The sequence below is a fragment of the Gavialis gangeticus genome, unplaced genomic scaffold (genome assembly GCF_001723915.1).
Source record: "Gavialis gangeticus isolate Ggan-Ray unplaced genomic scaffold, GavGan_comp1, whole genome shotgun sequence".
Classification (NCBI taxonomy): Eukaryota; Metazoa; Chordata; order Crocodylia; family Gavialidae; genus Gavialis; species Gavialis gangeticus.
Window position 1 is genome coordinate 117,432,862 of NW_017729031.1, and position 21,041 is coordinate 117,453,902.

The following is a 21,041-nucleotide window of genomic DNA, read 5'->3' on the forward strand; positions in this document are numbered from 1 at the left end:
ATCAGTGACAATCCCCTTCCAGAGGCAGCAAAGAAGACGTCCCCGAAGAGGCACCAGTTGTCCCAAGAAAAGCAAAACTTTGGCCCTTTCCTTTCCCTGAGCTGGGATCTAGCCTGCATGATGCCTCCCCAGTACAACTGGGAGCTTGGTGGTTTGTGCTGCAGGGGAGAGGCGGGGGAGCCCACTGGAATCTGCTGGCCAAATGGTGTGTGAGAGTGTTTCTAACCGGCTGGAATAAACCGATTTCTTTGCAGGCTGCTTGTGCCGCGTTACCCGTGGAGGGGCTGCGAGTTCCCGCTGCAGGTTGTTCATGCCTGAGGACTGGGCAAAGTAGGAGCAGAGCATTGCTGCCTGGGATCTTTCTCAGACGTGCAGCATTTAAAGAATAAGCATCATAATAACAGAATGCACCATTGCAGGCTGCAGAGCAATGGGGCCGGCCGGGTTGATGCTAATTCTTCACCCAGCTAGCTGGACTTTGTAAGCCCCCGAGCACTACTGCTTGAAATGGACATTCAAGAAAAGAAAAGGGGGGGAAAAGCCTGTGGTCCTTTTCCGATCGGTTATTAATACATTCTGGACAGTCAACACATGGTTTATAAACTCCCAATATTAGTATAGACACATTTCTTCCCTTTATTGTATTTAACTACAGTAGTGTCCAGTAACATTTACTAACACGTGGTTGGTTTGCTTTTTTCCTCCGGGGAGGATACAGATAGAGATTTTGTTGTTATTGTTAGGTTCTGTTTCCAAAGAAATCTAGTCACATGTGAGTAACATTGTAGCTGTTTTAACTCCTCCAGTAAAACTCAACTGGAAACCGCTTAGTTAAGGATTTTCTGTATTATTTTAATCGGTCAGAAACGTTGATATACAAGCTAACTTTACATTTCCTTTCCCCTTGGTAACCCTTCTGCAGGGTAGTAAATTTCTTCTAAGTACTTATTTGGAGGCTTGATTTTTGTGTTTGGTTTCTGGCTTGATTTTTCTGGACACTAAAATGATACTAACTTACACTCCAGGGCGATTTGGTTATCCCTCAAATGTGTTCCCATATTTACATTAATTAATTTCTAAAATGTTTCTAAATAGTTGGGGGGGTGGTTTACATTAAAGATTGCTTTCACGGTTTGTTAGTAAATAAAATTTAAACGACTCAAGTTGTATTCATTTCCTGTGATTTACACTTACAGCTAACAACATGTGTGTGTTGGATGCCATTGATAGTTAAGAACTTAAAGAGAATTGAGAAGTATCATTTTTTTTAAAGATTCTAAGATGATAAATTATTTGTGCTTTTCACTGCATACTAACCACTTTCTATTTTCTTGTGGTCCCTGTTTAAAAAAACCCATGCAGATACTGTTCACCACAAGAAGTTTTGTTACCATCCTCCTAGCTGCCCTTACTACCTCTTGTTAAAGTCCCAAACTAAATTCACCAGAGCAGTCTTTGCAGGGAACTGCTGTGGCCATATTCATGTTACTGAGGCATTCAGTTTGTAATTCGAGCCTGAAATTTACAGGTGAAAAGAACAGAGCTCTGAAATTTCTAAAGAAACTTACTATTGCAGAGAAAATGCCATTCAAATCTTCTCTGCAACTAAGTTGAAAACTGCAATGCTCACCTATTTACACACATGGAAATATGCTGTGGACAAATGTGCCCAAGTCTAAATAAATGAGTTGTTTTGATCACTGCTTGGTTTAGATCTATTGCAAAACGTGGCACAATACTTTTGTTATCGTTTATTAATTTACAGGGACCCCCTCTCCATGTTTCAGAATCTTTGCAATAATTAAGTCAAGGAAACAAGTCTTAAAAACAATCCAAACAAAGAGGGAAGTCTTCAATTTAGATTTGAAACAAGAAAGAGTATCAGTCAAACGACTTCCCCTTAGAGCATTCCAGATGCAAGGTATTTAGAGAATGCAAACAGAAGAAGCAGTTAAATCATTGATCTACTTGGGGGGAAAATAGACCTGTATTCATTCACTTAAAGAAGATGGTGTGAGAAGACTGTCACACCATTTTAAACTTGATTCTTAATTCTTCCATATCCCAACTGAGTATCTTGTAGGAAGATTTCCTTTACCCTCTGCCTCCCACCCAGCCTCCCCACCCCCAAAACACACAAAACCTATAGTGGGAAATATTTTTTTTCTTTTGGAAATTTAAAAGCTGTTACCAATTGCAACAAAAATCCGAAAGGGAAATGTTAATGAAAATGCTGTGATAAGCAACAGTTTTTATTAGATGAAGAGCAGCACTAGTTTTATCAATAAGTTTGTGGCCTTTTTAAGTATTTCTCTAAACAAGGCTGCACTTTTAAAGTCACTTCGAACAGTTGCTTTTTTTATATATTGGTTGGACATTAAATTGAGGGAAAATTTTTATGTCTTTTTCTTTTACATCAGCTTGCAGTTTTTGCTTATGATTTAGCAAAAGCCATATCTTTATACTGTCATCTTCTGATCAGGCAAAAAATTGATTCTTGTTGAATTTTTACAATGTATTTTCCAGTACAAACATCAAATATTTCTTAAACTTTTAGAAAAATTCCTTTGGGAGGAGAATTGAAAGTGCTGGCAAAAAAGACTCATGGGATTTCAGCAAAATATGGGGTTAATATGAGAAAATATAATTAAAGTCTACTATTTTCTGTTTCAGATTAACAACAATAAATTATTTGTGCTTGAAATCACCTTTATGGTACATTAGAAGCAAACAAGAATTAGTTAAAAACAGATCTTTCTCTACATTCCTTCATTTAATTTTCCAATTGTTGATAAAGGGATTCATTTTATTTGTATAAGATTAATATAGTTTTAAAAACACTTAGAATTCTGAAAAATCTAAATCAGCAAGTTTGAAAATATGTGTTTAGTAACACCTAGCAAGTATGTGCTGAGAGTCTTGAATAACATCTAAAGCATATAAAGCATAGAAATAAGGTATTTTGTTTTTAAAAATGATCCATTTAAATTATATTAATTAATTGAAATGATCCATTTCAATTATAGGACAACTCTTAACATTAATCTGAATACAAGACATGTGTGGTCATAATGTTTGGGGGACAATTCAAATTGAAAGGAAGAAAGAATACTATAATGTATTTCATTTTATTATAAATAAAACCACAGCTTAAACTACCTTTTGTTCAATTTTATATATTACATGAAAAGTATTCATGACTACTCTGAGAAGTTCTCATCTCAGACAATTCAGCTGATTTCAGCTGGTTCTGCTGAATTTGTTCAAAATAAAATTAATTCTGAAATGATTAGTTAGATTTGAGAACCAAACAGAGATGTAAATTAGCTTAATATCCACTGATTCTGTGAACATCTTTAAATAAAATCTATGTATTTAAGTAATGTTGTGTCAAAACACAGGAATAAAAGCATTCAGGATACCACAGTAAAAGATCAAAAATTTACTTTTCCCTCTGTGAAAGGGCACTTAGGTGTGAGATGTGTGAGATCCAAATGTGGAAACAAGTCAGCATGAAAGAGAACTAGTGTTTAAGATGGAAATGGTTAGGGCTGAAGCTTTCCTGGAGATCTGGACATTTCATAAACATTTAAGTGCTTCAGTTAAAAAAAAAGCAAATACTGAAATGGACTCTGGGTCAAAAATCTAATAATATATTTAAACAAAATCCCTTAGCTATGTTAATAACACCAACGTAAACCGTTAAAACTGAGGGTTGCAGTCTTTGAAAACCTATTTCCCCCATCCTTACTGATTAAGTTTGTTTACTGTGTTTGCATTCAGTTCATTCTGGAATGGTCAGTTTCACTCCTCTCTCTGACCAGTTTCACTTTCAGGTTCTGCTGAGCTAGCAGTGTGATCCTCTGTTGGAGTTTAGAAACTTTCAGATAAATGTGTGAATTTCAACAAAAAAACCCCACTTTTAATATACATATACAGAAAAGCATGAAAATGCTTTTGTTTGTGTTTAGTTTTGCAACCCCCACCCCCATTATTTTGCTGTATTAAGTGATTCCTTAATTTGGAGAAATTAAATAGGTTGCAAAGAGTCCTATAACTGGATTCCAAGACCTCCTGTATTTCCTTTAATTTTCCCCCAAATAAATATGTAACTGCTTTTACAGTAGAATTTTCTAATCTACAAGTTATATAGTGCTTGCTTGCTTTCTTTCTCTATCTTTCTCTAAATCAGCTGTTGTGAAAATTGCATTGGTAGTTTGGGAGACACTTTTTCCCACTAATGGCTTGCACAGTGTGGAAAGTTTTGGTCTTGATACAATTAATACATTACATTTATGTAGTTGATTAAATATTTAGAGGGATTAATTCTGCCATAGATGAACTCTCATTAAGCTTATCTTAAGTGGAAGGTGATCTTCTGAAACTCCTACTTCTCCTCACTAGTTTCCAGGTGCAGATTAAAGGGTGTCCTTTTAGCATATGCAGCCATATCTGTAAAATCACACTACAGCTTGTTATTTAAAATGAAAATCTATGCTTTGTGAAATCAGGTTTTGTCTCCCCTTGGGTCTGAAAATAATACCGTTATCCCAGAGAGATCCTTCTGTAAAGAAGTGTAGAATCTAGCTCTCTATTTTCAAGCCCCAATTTAAATCCAGCAGTGAATGGAGAAATCTCTATCATGAAATGCTTTTTCCTTCTTATTTTTTTAAACTTCGTGTTATCCAAGTAAACAATATGCTAGGTCACTAGGGCCATTCAATCTTTGTCGAAAGCTAATTCAGTGATTCTCATCCGGGATGTTGCGGAACCTGGGATGCTTTGAGATCCTTTCAAGAGTGCCACACAATGTTAGCACTATTAGATGTACAAACATGATTCACAAGATGAATCTAGGATTTTAAATAGGAATCCGTACCATTAAAACTATTGTAAACTATTGTTGTCTTTCTATGTTTTTTTTGCAACAAAAGAGTTGCTCTACTATTGTGCAAAAGTGGAAAAACAAGTTAAAACTAGGAAGTGGCATTTTCAAAGGGGTACTTTTATTCTAATGAGGTGTGACTTGAGTCTAAAAAATTAATGTTGAGAATCACAGAGCTAATTAATCACACTCAAAATTATTATAGTGTGAGAAGCCTCAGAGCACTGGTTTGGATAGTAGATCACTTATTGAAGTGGGACCATCTCAAGGACCAAACATCCAGTCTAAGTCCTACATCTGTCCTGTGACAACATTAACACTTGGTGAAAGGAAAAGTGATTTTATGGCAGTAGTGAGATTAAAATAATTCACTTTACTCAAGTGTCATGACTCCTTCCTTTTGTAACTGTGCTGTTATTTCCTCACCTTACCTTCTACAGAGACTTTACATTTATCAGGATTGATTATTTCCCCTTGTTGCCTGCAGCTCCGCCTGCTTTAATCTCTCCAGCTGTGTAGCTCTGGCTGTAACTTAATTGAAAAAGATATGTGCTTTTTGCATCAAGCTCACCATCTCAAGATAAAGTCCTAATGGAGAGAAGACAGGTAGATTTCCCTGTATTCCTCACCTGAGGTTTACCAGAGTTAGCGGAATCCAGTCAAAAGCAACAGTGTTTTTCTGCATAAGATTTTACATTCAAATAGGACTCTTAATATAAAAACACATCTATCTTTTTTGCACTGAAGATATAACCTTTATTATTGCTATTTGTATTGCCATAGAGCATCAGAGTTATAATCACAGACCAGGGATAATTCCCTGCCGCAAAGAACTTGTATGCTAAGGCAAAGACAGGGGAAAGTAGGGGACAGCTAGAGAATGGAGTACAAAGACTCCTCCATCCTCCTGTGCAAAGTATTTCTCCACCTTTTTGGTCTGATCCAGGATTTTTTGTTGTGGTTGAATTTTCATGCAAGAAAGACCTGAAGCAGTCAAGCAGGCACGAGTAGGTGATCAAAAAAAACCCCCAAACAAACATAGGGAAATTCTAAAAAAGTTTCCAGCACAGGTGTCAGGCTCAGAATGCTGGCAGATACCACCACAATCTGATACCCTCCATGGTGGCATATATGCAGTACCAAGTTCCTTAGTAAATCATTGGCAGGAGGAACTGAAGGAGCAAATTCAGGATCCTAAAGCATGAATCTTGCTTGCCAGAGCTAAAAGTTCAAGCAATGTTTGCTAAAACTGTGGCAGACTTGGCAACCTGGAAATATGACTTGGTTGCCACTAGAGGGAGACCACTGAGTGGGTGTGGGTTACATGCACTCATGGGTTGGCAAAATGAGCCACTGTAGACATAAATGCATAGTGCTGTTGTCAAAATCAGGTAGGATGAGTGGAAGTAAATGCCCACACTCAGGATTTTTTTTATTGGAAATCTACAGTTTGGCCCCATTGACATAAGACATTAATTGCCTTGTAGGTAAGGGAGTAGAACTGAAGCCTGGAATTTCCATATCTGGTTTACTAGCAGGGAGGTTGAATTAAGGACACGACCAGGTCTGACCAACGGCACCCCAGGCTAGATTTTAAAGGTATTTTTGTACCTAAATCCTATTGGTCACCATGGGAGCTAGGAGCTGGTAAGTTATGAATCTGTCATGCTGGGATGGGTGCATTGTGAATGTGTGTGGGTCATACTGAAACCAGTAGGATTTAGGTACCAAAATACCTTTAAAAATATAGCACCAGCTGTGAAAAACAAGTGAAAGCTAAGTGCTGACATTTTGGGTGGCTTGAGTCTAAAAAAGTTGAGGACCACTGTATTAAGACACTCAACAGTTTCTGGCTCACCATTTTAGACCCAACATCTTGTTATAGAGATTGTAGCACTCAGCTACCATAGCCACCAGTGGAAGAAGGGTAGACACCGCACTAGAGAGGAGGTTTATTCGTCATCCTGCCACCATCCATTTTAATGAAAGGAGAATATGAAAGGCACCTGACCTTGGCAAAAGAAACTTCCTGTTAACAGCTATCGCTACAATAAGCAGCCACCCCTGGCTCTTCCTCTCTACTATGTTGAAAAGATCTGTAAAGAGTTAGGTACCATTGCTATTTTCTTGGGCATGCAAAGCCTGTAAGCTCCTCTACAAATCCCAGCCTTACATTTTTCCCTTTTTTCCTCTCTGGGGAGTATATTTATTTTGGATGGATGATATAAAAGCTCTAACTTGTTTTTCCATCAGCAAATATCAACTCCTACATTTCAGGGACTGATACACCACAGTTCTTGATGTGCATTGCTAGTCAGTGTTGGAGTGTGTCTGCTTGCCATATGCCTAAGAGGTGAGGCTCCTATGCTATCCTGCATGAACAGAGAATGTATATTTCACCCATGATGCACTGATCTACCATTCTAACAATAGCTAGAGTCTTTGACGCAGCCCTCCACACACTGCTGGTGGTAGGATACATCAAAACAAGAGTTGGTGACCTACTAGACTTGGAGTCCAAAGGGGTTTCTGGTTAGCTGTCTGCCCTTAGAAGTGTGTATGAGAAGCCTGCCATAATCCACATTCACAAAGATGGACAAGATGTCTGAGAAGAAACACTGGTCTCCAACCATGAGGAAGAACTGCTAATTCCTGGCCTGCTGGGGAGAAAAGTTTACTTCCTATAAACATTATTACTATTATCATGGTTGACCCAAACATCTGGCCAAAAATGCAGGATCTTGAAGGTAAATCCTGTGAGGAGGAGAAAGAGATGATGCAGTTGTGTATCTTCAAAACAATTATTTTTTGTTTACAGGGATGTACAAAGTCCTGCTTCCTAGAACATAAGAGGGATCCTGGCACCAAAGGTCATTTTCCTGCTCCCAGCTCCAAACCTTTCCTTCCAGCCAGCACAAACCAGGGCTTCTCTGTCTCTGGCCTGTACCCAGGGTCACACTACTATGCTTGTTCAAGTGTGTTGGAGCCACCTTCTTTATATCTGTGTTCCCCTGCTTATTAACCTGAACTGAACTATCCTCTTACACATACTCCTTGCCTAAATCACCACTCAAAGCTCCTTCCTGCTTCTGCCTTTGTCTTTGTTCTGGGGCTAGATATGTATTTGTATTTACTGGTTTGAAGACTGCAATTATTTTTGTGATTTGCTTCCATCAAGAAGCTTTATGGCTCCTCACATCCTTAAATGAAGGAAGATGGTTACATCCAACAGTGTGCATTTAACTGAACTGATACATATATTTATCATTTGTTTTGTGATAGTACTTTGGAATCCCAGACTTAGATTGGGACCCCAAGCTGGAAGAGCTGTACAAATGCAGCAAAAAAGAGATTTTCTCCCCCATGATTTCCAAATGTTGTCTCCCTCCACCTGAATACTTTTTGCTTTTTAACATAACACCAGACTTGCTTTGCAAAAATCCTGCTTATTCCAACTGCTAAAATGCTTTCTGAGATGCTGAAAACATATTAAGTGTTTTCCTTGTATTATATTATTGCCTGATCAAGTGCAGTAAAGGTTCTGTAGGCATGCTTTATCAATCATTATGTGAAGAAGAGAGGGGCTCTATGTGGTTGAGGAGTTAGTTCATGATATCCACTGGGATACGGTTAGCCCGTGAGCTCCATTTCACATTTCTGTTGGTTAACAACAATGATTAGAGGTCTAGGAAATGTGACAAATGAAGAAAGGTTAGAAGAACAGGGATTATTTAGCGAAGAAAAGAGAAAACTATGGGGGAAACTTGCTAACAATTTCCAGATACAAATAGACTTGTTATAAAGAGAAAGGAAATCAGCTATTCCTTATCTGCAGATAGGACAAGAAGTCTTGGGCTTAAATTGCAACCCGAGGAATTCATGTTAGACATTAGGAACAAACACTAGAATAGATTCCCTAGAGCAGGGCACAGCAGTGTTTTTGCAGCAAAGGGCCATTTTAATGGATCTTAGCTCTAAGCACAGGGTTGCTTCCAACTCAGCCTGCAGTGGTGCTGGAGACAGTGGGAGCTGCTGCCACCACTACTTCTCCCCACTGCCTGAATGCCACATAGGAGAAGATCCTTGCTGCTGAAACTCAGCACTATTCCCCCTCAATCTCTCCAGCCCAGTTCCAGGGGCTAGGTAAAATAGCTCTGCAGGATGGATCCAGCCCACAGGGCAAATGTTGCCTACCTTTACCTTAGAGAGGGTGTGGAATCTCCATCTCTGGAAGTTGTTTAAGTGATAAACAAAATTTGTTTGGGTTGGTTTAGATAGGGATGGTGCTGCCTGGAGCAGGAAACAAGATAACCTAGATGGATAAATATGATATGTTTGGGAAGAGTCAGCATGGTTTTTGTAAAGGCAAATCCTGTCTTATGAATCTGCTGGAGTTCTCTGAGGATGTTAACAGGGGTGTACTTGGTAGCCATGTTGGTCTGAGACAGAAGACAATTTTCTTGCAAATTTCCAGTTGGTCTAATAAAAGGCATCATTTTGGAACCAAGAGTTCTAGTTTTTTGTATGTCTTGAGGATGTTAACAAATACATGGACAAGGGAGATTCAAGTGATATAATTTACTGGGATGTTTTAAAAGTTTTTGATAAAGGCCCTGAACAAAGATTTTTTTAAAACACTGATTTGCCATGGGATTAGAGGGAAGGTATATGTTGTGGATTGACAGCTGGTTAAAAGATAAAAAACAAAAGGTTGGGCTACGTGGGCATTTTTCAGGATGGAGAAAGGTCAATTGTGAGATCCCTTAGGCATCTGTGCTGAGCCCAGTTTTGTTCAACATTTTTTGCGTATGACCTGGAAAGGGGAGTGCACTTTAAATCCCAAAGTTCCCAAAGACAATACTAAATTATTCTGTGTCCTCAGATCCCAAGCAGATGGTGAGGAGCTATAGAAAGATCTCCCAAACCTGACTGAGAGGACAAAAAATGACAGATGAACTTCAACGTTAACAAGTCCAAAATAGTTCATGTGAGGAAAACTAACCTCAGCTATACGTATACAGTGCTGGACTCTGAACTGGCCATTGCAACTCAGGAAAGAGACCTTGGAATCATTCTGGATCAGTCCCTAAAGACAGTGGCAACTCAAAAAGCCAATAAAATGATCAATGGTAGGGAGTATCTGCTATGCCAGGAAAGACTAAAAGGGCCAGGACTCTTCAGTTTGGAAAGGAGAAGGCTAAGGGAGGATATGCTAGAGGTCCATAAAATTATGCAGGGTGTAGACACAGTGAATGCCGAACTGTGATTCACCAAGTTCCAGAATAAAAAAACACAGGGAAACCCACCGATATTAGCAGAAGGCAGGATTAAAACAAACCAAAAGAAGTACTATTTTTACAACTTGTGGTATCTGTTGCCACAGGAGATTGTAGAGGCAGATAGTATAACCAAAGTCAAAAAGGGATTAGACAAATGAATGGAGGACAGGTTCACTGGGACACATTAAATAGAATGGTCAGGAATGTATCCTTTGACATCCATAAACCAGTGATGATTGATGCCAAGGAGAGTATGGAAGGGGGATAGATCTCTTTAAGCATGTCCTGTTCACATACTCTCCCTCTAAAGTATCTACTACTTGCCACTGTTGGAGACAGGTAATGGGCTAGATGGACTATTTGTATTACCCATTGTGGCACTTCTTACGTTTCTGAGGGCTCTTTCAGCCCTATTTTTCTAAGGTTCTATAAAATGGTTGAGTTCCTAGTATGGCATGAGACTGTCTTAAAAGCCTTGTGTCGTAAAAGGTTGGTATTAGCCTCCCGCTTAAGTCAGAAGCAGCCTGGACTTTATTACTTATAAGCATGTTACCAAATAATGGTTTAAAGGGGAGAGATGATAGTCTTCTCCAAGAAGCTATGTTCTCATTCTCTGCTCCTGTTCCCCTCTCAGTCTGCCTGTATCCTCATGCTGTCTCTTACCTTATACTTAGATTGGAAGTTCTTAGAGCAGGTATAATCTTTTTTTTTATGTATTTGTACAGTGCTCAGCACAACTGGAGCCTCATCTGAAGTTCCTACTACTACTACTACTACTACTACTACTATATTAGTGGGATACTTGGAAAAGGGGTGAACAGGGCTTTTCTATTGCTATGATTTACCATCTGCCAGAGTTAATTTGTTATTATATATGACTCCTTAATGCTACTGAGTCATCACTATTAAGATGCTGTAAGATTAATTAAATGTCAGGCTACCTAGAGCTGTATGGTTGGCAGTTGTTGATGTTTTACCATTGTTTAAACAGAAATAGTAAAAAATTAATGAAGCAATTTGTATTCCCATTATTTTTTTCCTCCACAAATCTCTTTTTTTCTTTTAATAACCGATATCTGAAGCCTCCAACCATAGCACAAATTTAAAATATACTCACACAGGCAGAAAAAATACTTTCAGGTATCGTACAGCTGGTGCTGATTAACAGGTATACTTTGCACTTAGTGGGTTCGCCTACATGTGTTCTTTACTGTAGAGCTGACTAATTAGCTCCACAGTAAAGTGTCACCATCTATACATGTACCCATATTAGGGCAGAGTAAATTAATTAACACCACTGTAGGACAGTACCGTCTGGAACAAGTACTATCCTACAGCAGAGTCATTTAGTGCACCAAAACACGTGTAGATAGTGACCAGAGCTGGCTGAGGCATGAGGGTGCTACAGTGTGGGGGTTGCCTGCTGGCTAGCCCCACACAGCAACACCCTCATGCTTCAGTCAGCCCTGACACTACCCGCCACCGCCACCGAGACCCCGGGGCTGACCCACTGGAGCCTCTGCCAGCCCAGGGCTGCTCTGCCCCAGTTTGAATTGCTATGATCCTGTTTGTGTAAAGTGTAAACACTGTACCTGGGAGCGTCTGACTCTGGTGCAAACTGTGCTAGAGTATGTTCAGTTGGGGTAATTGCACGTGTAGGTGCACCTAGTGGGTAGTGGTCTGGCCTGGGACTCAGAATATTTGGAATATATCCCAGCCCTGGCAGTAGTATCCTGGCTGACCTTGGGGAAGTCACTTCAGGGTTCTGTACCTCAGTTTCCCCAATAAATAGGAATAATGATTTTGACCCCACTCTGTAAAGTGCTTTGAGAGCTACTAATAGCACCATTTAATAAATATTTGCCATGAAACAGCCACTTTTATCTGAAGATTTCAAAGTGCTTCATGAACATTAGGACTCTGATTCTCCAAGCAATAGTGTAACTAGGGGTAGGCAAGTGGGGCACCAGACCCAAGCATTGATTTAGAGGAGACACTAAACAGCAGCCCCCAGGGAACTCTCATGGCAGGGGGGCTGCTGCAGGAATCTGTCTCACAGGTGCAGCAGCCCAAGCCCATGCCACAGCACCAGAGAGCAGTGAGCTTCTGCAGTAGCAAACAAGACACTGTGCCCTGCACCCCTTTTCATTCCTGCTCTGCCCATGGTTCCAAAATAGCTACCTATGCCCCTGTTATTAAAGCACTGATCGATCTAAATCCCATGGCATTCAAGTCATGGGCCCTGAGCATGTGTAATATGGACTCATTGCCAGATCCTTGTGGGGCAGGTCCGAAGCTACACTGCAGATTGCCCTGATTTCTTTCCACCACCATTCAACATTGCCCACATGTTAAATTTACTGTTCTCAGCACTAGTGCCTTCATGCCCAGTGCACTTCTCTGGACAAGCTATTTTCAAAGCAAGCAGCAGTGTAGCCAGAACCACGCAGCTGTGCTGATGAGCTTGTGTGTAGACTAACTGGCCTTGTCACACAACAGTGCTAACTACTCTGCCCTGAGTAGGCCCTGCTAGGTTGCCTTCAGGCCTGATATTGGTGCAATCAGCAGCAGAGCTGGGAATAGAACTCACTGGTCCTATCTCCTGGCCCAGTGCCTTTGTTTTTTTTCCCTCTTAACTGTTATTTTAAGTGCTTTTTGGAGGTGGAATCTGCTTCACATTCATATAAGTAACTCTTTGTATCTGCATATACCTTGGCTTGATCAAGCTGAAAAAAATTGGGCCACATCATTCCACCAAAGCCTATTCCTTTATGGGGACATTTAGAGGGAGGTTAAATGGCTGGTCCTTTGTGAGATATAAACAGAGTAAGGGCTGGTGTGTCCTGATATCAGATACTCAATCAAGTAATGAGCAAGAAATACAAATGCTCACAGGAAGCTTGTCCCACTATTCTGAGCCTGCGCTTCTTGTGGGCAGGATGTACTAAACTCTGAGGGTGCATCTGATTTTAGGTGCTTTAGCCCAATTTAAGGCACATTAAAGGCATGTGTCTACATGTGTGTGCCCTTAATGCACCTTAAAAATGGTGATTTTAGGTTATTTGTGCCTAAATTTGATACCTACAAAAGCATATTTCAAATTTAGGGGCAAATAACTAAAGCACACGTTAAGGCACATTAACGCTGTGTATGGACTGACTTGAGACTAACTTTAGTCCCATATGAGTCTGCACACAGAGCATTAATGCGCTTTAATGTGTGCACATGTAGATGCAAGCTGAGACATCTTGCTTTCACCATTTACGAGGTGAGGCACCTTGCTTTCACTTGTGTGGCTGAGTTTGGTGTAACACTTAGGTAAGCACCCTTAGGGAAAATGGTGCCCTTAGGGAAAATGGCACCCTGGGTGAGCTTGTATTTTGGCACACTTTTTTTGAGCTTAAGTATGTAGTGGTATTAGTGAAAGTTTCAGAAATAAAGCCCCGTGGATAGCTGCTGGGCTGGATCAGGAGACTTGCTTACCCATGGGAAAACAGAGCTGCTCTTGTGCAGGAGTAAGGTGGGCAGAGTGGTGCAGGTGCCACCCCACCTGAATGTGCCCAGGCCGGTTCCTCCTGAGCAGCAGCTGGAGGCGGGGGGGGGTGGGCTAGGCACTGCTCCTCCTTCCTGGGGCAGGGATTGGCCAGGGTGTGGGGAGAGTATTGGTGTGAGCACAGGCTGCTTACACGCACGAGTGCATGTGTATGCGCACATCTGTGTGGCACCCCCCCGATCACAGCACCCTAGGCAGCCACCCATGTTTCCCACTTGTATTATTTAAAACATATGTTGTTCAGCTATGTTTCTGGGCTATAATGGCCAATAAATAGTGTATTCTTCTTTCTCTGCATACTTTCATTAGCGTTCATGTTCAGAGGTTTGGTGGCTACTCACACCTGTTTTCACTGTTTGTGGGTCTGGATATACCGTTTGGGGTTAAAGTGCACAATTGTAAAAGGTGGGTGGATCACATTTTGTATCCCCTGACCCTCCCTCCAAAAACTGTGAAGGCACCCAGCATATTGCTAATGCAAAGCTATGCAAAGGTCAGGGAAAGGTCAGCACTTACTGTTAGCTGTTCAGCGCTCTTCGATGGGGTTACCCTCAGTTTTAATGCACAGTCAGTGTCTAAGTAGGAGGAGAAATTCCAGACAGGAGTCTTTTTTCTGGCTCAACAACCCCTGAAGAAGAAAGTGCTTGCAAACCCAAGTTTCTATAGAGGGTGCATATAGAAACTTGGTAGCCATAGGTAACAAATCTAAAATCCTCAAGCCTATGTTTTAGGCAACATGTAGCGGACCAGTGAGTGACCCCTGGTAGTGGTGGTGAAGGAATGGTGTTTGACATCCATCATTAGCCAGAGCCTGTTGAATAACTATGGTGCAGCCAAGGGGGAGCTGCCTCAAGTGCCGACTATGAGGGGATGCCAGGATCGTCCTGGCTCGAAGTCTTTGCCATGATAGGGGCAACCCTACACTGTCCCTGCCCAACCATAAGAGCTGTGTAGGGCAGCACTGCACCAAACAGTGTATCTGGGGGGTGAAGGGCATGTGGACTGAAAAGAATTGTGCTCCTCTGTCCCTCTTCCCCCTTGGGGAGCCGTTGCCAGAGCAGACATAGCCCTGCACCCAATATGTATGTACAACAGGATCTGCTCCACCCCTTACCCCCCTATCCCAGGTGAGCAATGAACACCATATGCCACTGGCCAGAGCAGCAAACCCTAGCAGTGCTCCACAGCAGCAGAGTGGCAACAACTCTTGTGCAGGCCTCCCTACCCAGCACCTACTACTTTGGCTGGCATAGATAGGAGAGGCCCTGGAGCCAGAGCAGCAACTCCTGTCAGTGAGGAGAACCAGGGTCCTCTGGGGTGGACCTCCATACCTGCCACTATTGGCTGGCATAGGTGGTAGAGCCACCATATGGCAGCCACTATTGAATAATATCCCTTTCTGCGCTAGGTTCTAGCTGCCCCGGGTTGGTTTTCTAGTAGCTGAAACTTAACTGTTTTGGGTTGCAAGTGAGGAAGTTTGTTCACTTTACAGCCCCCAGTTAAAATTTGTTTTTCCAAGCTTCGGCGTCAGGGGTTTGAACCAGATTTGGAACATTTGTCTTAAACCCCTATGTGTGAACCCAGCCATGAGCAGATTCAGGATTTCCTAAAGGGGCCGTGGCACACCACCCCTCAGACCATGGGGCATGGAAGGGAGGGGGTGCCTGTCCATTCCAGGCATCTCAGTAATAGCATCAGTTGTGAACTGCATCATCTCCAGCTTCTCACTGCATTCAGACTCTCTGCTTATGGAGCCTGGAATCCCAAAGATCCTACTGTCTCAGGGGCAGCCTCTGGTTAGATTGTCCTCTTTGCAGGTTCCCCAGTAACTGCACAGAGGCACTCATGAGGCAAAACTGCCTCTTCTTGGAGGCTGGTTTATTAAAATAACTTCAGCATTCAATAGCAATTCACTTCAAATCTTCACAAATGATTTTCTGATAGTTAGGTCCTGCTGCCTGGTTCCTACAGGCTCCTTCTTCTATTAAGCCTTCTGCTCCTGCTTCCTGTGGGTACTCACCACCAGATCTTTTGGCTGGCTGGTTCAGCCAGCCCCTTTCCTTATCTTAGGTCTCTCTTCTTATAGAGTAGCCCTTTGTTATATGAAGTGTGCCACTTCCAGGCTTCTGTTAGGTGATCCTAGGTCACTTCATCTTCCTAAAGTCTCAAACCTTTAAACAGGTGCTGGAGCATATCCATCTGACTGTGGAGTGTTGCAGAAAGTTAACAGGGGTATAGGTTGTAGCTGGGTTGGTCTAAGGACATAGGCAGACAAGGTTCTTTAGGTAAATTCAATATCTTTTATTAGACCAACTTTACTTTATTATTTAGTGTATTAGTTGGTCTAATGGAAGATATCAGATTTACCCAAAGAACCTTGTCTGCAGAAAGTTGACAGCCTTCATCTATAAGCAATGAGGAGGAGAGGCACAACTGAATTCTATGAGGAGGAGCAATGAGTCCAGGACTCGGGTGGAATTAGTCAGGGCGACATGGTGGTGGGGCCATTTCCCAGCAGCTCAGCACCTCCATTGCCTCCTATCTTTGGAGAAAGCTTCTTTTTATCTGCTAATTCAAATGTGTATTTAAGGCTGTGGCTGTTTGCCCCATCAGAATGCTAAGGGGCACATCCTGACCCTGCATGGCAGGTGAAAGATTTGCTGCATGACCTTGGCTGTGTAGTGTATGGTTCTACAAGTGATGACTGGAAAGCGGAATAAGGTGTCCAGAAAACAAGAAAACTGAGCTGGGCTGATGCAGGGTGTCAGAAATGGTATCCATTCACTCCCCTCACTGCCATACTAGGCTGTAACCTGCATCATACAGCTTGCTGGGTGCCTAATGGAACATGATGCCTACTAGTACACTTTGCTAGAATAGCTAAAAAATTCAGGTGGCTAAACCAACAGGTAAAACTGTTGCCAGCACCATACCAAGGAGGGACGGGGAGCCGTTGTGGGCACCACTTGTCAGTCATGATTCTTCTTCCAGTTGTAGGAAGAAACCTTGGCCAGAAAATAAAAAAAAGATACCTCTGGCCTCTTTTGCACCAGAGTTTTACCTAAGTTTCTGCTTTAACAGTTGAATGCTTAAATAGCTGGATGTCTGGATTATGGACTGGTTGTTACCATCCAAGAGGCAGATCAGGAATATTTTACAAGGCATAAATCTTCCCACTAGAAACTACCCTCCATTCCCACATAGATTACCCCATTGGTCTCTCTATTCTTCTAATAAGTGTTGTTTTTTTTTCCTGGGCAAATACAAATTTTAAATGCAAACCAATTAACCACTCAAGTTAGAGGGTTCCCAAGTAGGCTGGGGGATCCAAGCTGATCTTTTCTGCAAATCCAGGTTTCAGTGACTTGCCCAAAGTCACACAAAGCACCTGTATCAGAGCAGGAAATTCAGCCAAGACATCCTGAGTCCTGTTCTAGTGCTTCTTATCTCTTACTATATTTACCGACTTTATGGAGTGATCTTGGGGTTCGCATAATGAATTTTTAAGGTGATCTAAAATCCTATGGTACGGAGGTGTGACATTCTGTTATCAGAGCATACAAAATATTAAGAATGATGCTTGATCTCCAACAGGTACTCTTTCACTTTATAACCACACATTTAAGTGACTCTGAATCAGGGCTTGAGTTACTATATAAAATGAACTGTTAGAATGATAAAACTGCACAGAGTGGAAAACAAAGCAAATAACACACATTAAGGTTTTGTTTAACGTTTATTTTATTTTTTTAGTAAAGGAAGGAAGAAACATTTCAGAGCAGCACAACAATTCAAACTGGATCACAGGTACATACTCTAAAATAGCCATAGCTCAGAACAGCAGGTCAGCATTTAATGTTGCCGGATATTTATTTCACCCTATTAACTTTACATCCTACAGAGCCACTTAATGAAGGGAAAACAAATGTGCTGCACTTTGGAGAAACAAGATATCTGAGTTGGCTAGGAGTCTGATACTCAAAATACACTAATAAAGACATTGGGATAAACTATTGTAGTTTATTGATTAGCAACCAAACTTGGAGAGCAAATTGGTTATTTGTAGCTATTTAGCACTCTGTTGCATAATTAATATAATGATTAAGGTGGTTGCCCAGGTTAAGGCAATAAAGGGGACTGGCTTTCTTGAGTAGGGGTTAGTAAAAAGAATTGTGCCCTTTTCCAGGTTAGTTTTTGCTGCTTCCTAAGTGGACTAAACTAATCCACATAAAGGCATTCTTAGAAAAGTTAATCTGAATTAACTTTTAAAGCCGATTAGTTAGATTGCATGACTATATCACTTTTATTGAAAATTAAAGTGGTCCTAATTCAATTTAGCTAACTTTATTTCCAGAATGCATTAAGTGAAAGTGAATTAAACCCACTTCAGTTCTGACTATGAGTGCTTACACAGGGGTGCAGGGCAGTTTAGCTAATTGAAAAATTCACACCTTCAGTTAATTCATATTAATTTTCCTAATTGTCCTTGTGTAGAGAAGCCCTTAGTGTGGAATAAAATGAGAACACAAGGAGCTATGGAGGAATAACTATAGATTATTTCCTTGTATGCAAACTTTTAATCTATGGATCATTGGTTCAACTCCAGGCCAGATGTGCGGAGAGGACAAATTGTTACCATTTGGCTAATTAACAATTTGCCCTCCTTACACAGTCTATATAAGGTTCTCAGACACACTAAACATCAAGATCTCAGGACCTTCTTGAAGTAGGGAAACTGGAACAAAGAGAAGTGAAATGACTTAAAGAAGTTCAAACAGTAAGTTGGTGGCACAGCCTAAGGAAAGAACCCAGGAGATTGGAATCCTGGAAGCCAGCACTGTTTTTTTCTTACACTTTCCACCACTACCAACTTTTGAATACTCTGAAGGCCAATAGCAGGCCTTTGCATGGTGCAATATGGAATTGCCAGGCAGGTTGCAAAACCTGATATAGCAAGTCACGATATGGAATTTATAAGCGCAAACAAGGTATTTGAAGAAGAAATGTAAGACAAAATACACACCCATTGGCTTGCTAGAGGGTGGGTTTTAACCCCCTAACTTATACTAATACTTTATTATACTATATCTATAGTAGGGCTCAGCTAGGATCAGTATTAGAAAATTAAAGACTAGAATAGCAGGGATTAGCAAGAGTGGGTATATTCCAGTATGTTGTACCACTATCTATCTGAAGCTACCAGCTTGTATTGCAAAGTCTTTCTCTTAAAAACAGAGTAGAGCCTGGTTTACAGTAGACACTGCTGCCAGCAAAGTTATGTCACGTAGGAGTGTGATTCCTTTATGATGTCATTATACTAACAAAAGGTCCCAGTGGACTTGAAGTGATATCACTTAAAAAAAAAAAAAAAAAAAAAAAAAGGAGGGAGAGAAGCGTTCTTGCAGTTAAGCCACATTTACACTAGTGTTGTGAAGGGGCTTTACTGGTAAAGGAACACTAGGGTATTGTACTAACAAAGTGTCTCTAGGTTGGAGGCAACTATGCTAAGAAAGCTACTGTCTGCACCCAAAAAATAAAACCATTCTTATGAACAAACCAAGCTATCCCATGCTTCTGGGCCTTGCTGATTGCCACATGGGGCCAGGAAAAATATTTTTTTCCTCTCCTGCTTTTACATGTCAGGGTTTTTTGTTTGTTTTTTTCACCTTTCTCAGAAGCACTGGGTATTGGCTGCAGCCAGAGTTGGGGATTTTAACCAGGGGATAGCAATGCTGCTGGTGAGACTTAAACACAGAGGTTCCTGGCTAGAAGATCCTGTGCCTCTATTCAGGGTCAGACTGATTGCTATATTTGGGGTCAGGAAGGAATTTTATCCTATAATCATATTGGTACGGACAGTGGAGGTTTTTGCCTTTCTTTGTAGCGGGGGCATGACCCTCTTCCTTGTGTCTCTCAGGAGTACTTTAGCAACCATCCCAGCAGCAGGACATTGGCCCCCATTGTTCCCTTTCTTTACCTATGGCAGTTTAGGGTATTTTGTCTCGTGGCTGTGTTAGGGTTTGACTGTAGTTTTGCTACTAGATTAGACAGTGGATTTGTATGGGATGGATTGGATAGGTAGGGGATTGCACTACATCAGGGGTGGACAATTATTTTGGCCAGAGGACCACTTAGGGAGTTTGGGTGAGCTGTCATGGGCTAAGTCAGGACCCCCTCCCCTGGCAACAGCTCACCAAAACTCCTTAAGTGTCCCTCCAGCCACTTAAGGAAAGGTTAGGGGAATCTAACCTTTGTTCCCCCTTTCTCCTTGCAGCCACACCCCAAGCCTCCAGCATGCGGCCAGGCCAGTGCCACAGTGTATTCCCATGTACCACCTTGGACCACATGGGTGCAGCTGGCATGGCTCCTGCCCAGTCTGGCTGTGTGCCAAGGACTCAGGGTTGGAGAGAGAGGACAGGGGGAAGGAAAGAAACAGAGAGCAGCACTGGCCCAGCTGGGCCCAAATTACCCATGGCTCCCAGTTCCATTCTCTATGCACCCTGTCTCAAGTCTTCGGCAGGCAGCCGGGTCAGGCAGAAGCTGTGCCAGCTGCACCCATGTGGTCCAAGGTGGTGCGTGGGAATACTGTGCAGCACTGGCCTGGTCCAGCCATGTGCCGGGGACTTGGGGGGCAGGAGGGGGAGGGGAGGAGGGAAGTGGTGCAGGGAGAAGGGAGCTGCAGGTTATCTGGACCTGGCCAAGCCAGTGCTGCACTGTTCCCCCCTTCTTCCTGCACCCCTTCCCTGAGTCCCTGGCATGCAGCCAGGTTGGTACCATAGTGTGTTCCTGTGTGCTGTTTTAGGCCATGTGCGTGCAGCTGGCACAGCTCCTGCCCAACCCAGCTGCGTGTCGGAGTCAGGGTCGTGTAGAGGCTGTGCCAGCCGCTCCAGCTGTGCCCACATGGTGCAGCCTGAAGTAGTGCATGGGAACACAGCATGGCACCAGTGCCCATACCCCTACCAGGTCCCAGCCTGGCAGAACCCAGATAACCCATGGCTTCTGGCCCTTTCCGCCCTGCACTCCCTCTCATACCAGCAGGGAGAATCTTACCTGAGCTTTAACTTGCTGGGCATAGGGTCAGAGCAGTGAGCAGACATCCCCAGTGGGCAGAAACCTAGCCAGGAGCTCAGCACCCCTTGCCTCAGAGCTTGGGGCCTGGGGGGCAAGACAGGCAGCGGGGGAGGGGAGGGGAGGGGAGGAGAGTGGTTGTGGTTGCTGTTGCTGTTGCTGCTACTGGTTGACATGGGGAAGGGAGAGAGGCACGTAAAGCCAGGGCAGCTGTGTGTGGGCTACAATTCTCCTTCAGAGGAGCAGCTGTGGACTA